Here is a 1330-nt window from a genome sequence, read left to right as displayed (position 1 = left end):
ATTTGAACTACAAGCACATGCTCTGGTGCACCAAAGTTGGTTGAAAAATCACATTTGTGTCCTCTGGGGAATTTCTAGGTCACATGCAAGAAATGAGAATAAAATTAAAACATATGGGCATCGTGGCTCAGCCGAGAACATTGAGAAACTTGATTTTTAAATTCTTGTAAATCCAAAACACGTATGAAAATCATGAAACTTGGCATGGATGTCATGTCATGGTACTACCATGTTGGGGTAAAAAAATTGGCCGAATAGGAATAGATTTTGGTATAAGCTTTTGCAAACCGAAGCTTCTCTCAAGAAGGCTCGTGGTTCTGAGAGGGAACGTGCCACCTTTGAGTGCGAAATGATATACGTTGTCCCCCTTGAATTTATTTACAAAGGCAACATAGAACTACATGAGTGCCCTGTTAAATTTTGGAATTATTCTGGCTTCGTTTGGCCTTATTTACACATTAATTGAGTTTTTGGTAATTTAATGTGCATAATTCAAATTTGAACTACAAGCACATGCTCCCGTGCACCAAAGTTGGTTGAAAAATCACATTTGTGTCCTCAGGTGAATTTCTACTCCCTCCTTCCATCTATATAGGTCCTAATGCATTTTTCGAGGCTAACTTTGACCAAATGTTAGAGCAATAATATATGACATGCAACTTACACAAAGCATACACTAGTAGAAAAAGGGTCAAATGTGAAGCACATTAGTGCCGGTCCCAACGGCTAGCCGGGCCGCTCTCATTAGTACCGGTTCGTGGCGAACCTTTAGCACCGGTTCATGCCACGAACCAGTACTAATGAGGCTGTGTCAGGCTATGGTCAGGATGGGCCCCCACGAAGACCTTTAGTACCGGTTCATGCCATGAACCGGTACTAGAGTTTCTTAGTAAGCTGATTTTTAGTCCCACCTCGCCAAGAGAGAGGCAGTATGAGCGGTTTATAAGCTGTGAGTGCACAGACAATGACGAAGAGGCGCAATGCTCACCTGCATGTTAATTAGTTTCAAGCCTTTCGGAATAGTATAGATTGCACTGAGCTATGTGCAGTGCAGTCCACTATTCCGAAAGGCTTGAAGCAAATTAACCAGCATTGCACCTCTTTTTTATTTTTAATAACTTATTTGAACTCCGGACTTCTTTTGTGTTCAGTATGCAGCATTCAAAGCGACGTCATCAATTTCCAACATGTTCTGACATCATTTGTTGTTTTTCGGTCATTTACCTAATTGTTTAGAGAGCTAAATGACCGTGAAATTGAAAATCACTACAAAATGAATCCTGAAAATGTTGAAACTTGGCATGGTATCATCATATCACCCGCATAGCAT

Source organism: Triticum urartu, chromosome 5A (genome assembly GCF_056163025.1).
Source record: "Triticum urartu cultivar PI428250 chromosome 5A, HENAU_Tu73, whole genome shotgun sequence".
Lineage (NCBI taxonomy): Eukaryota > Viridiplantae > Streptophyta > Magnoliopsida > Poales > Poaceae > Triticum > Triticum urartu.
Note: the sequence above shows the minus strand (reverse complement) of the source record.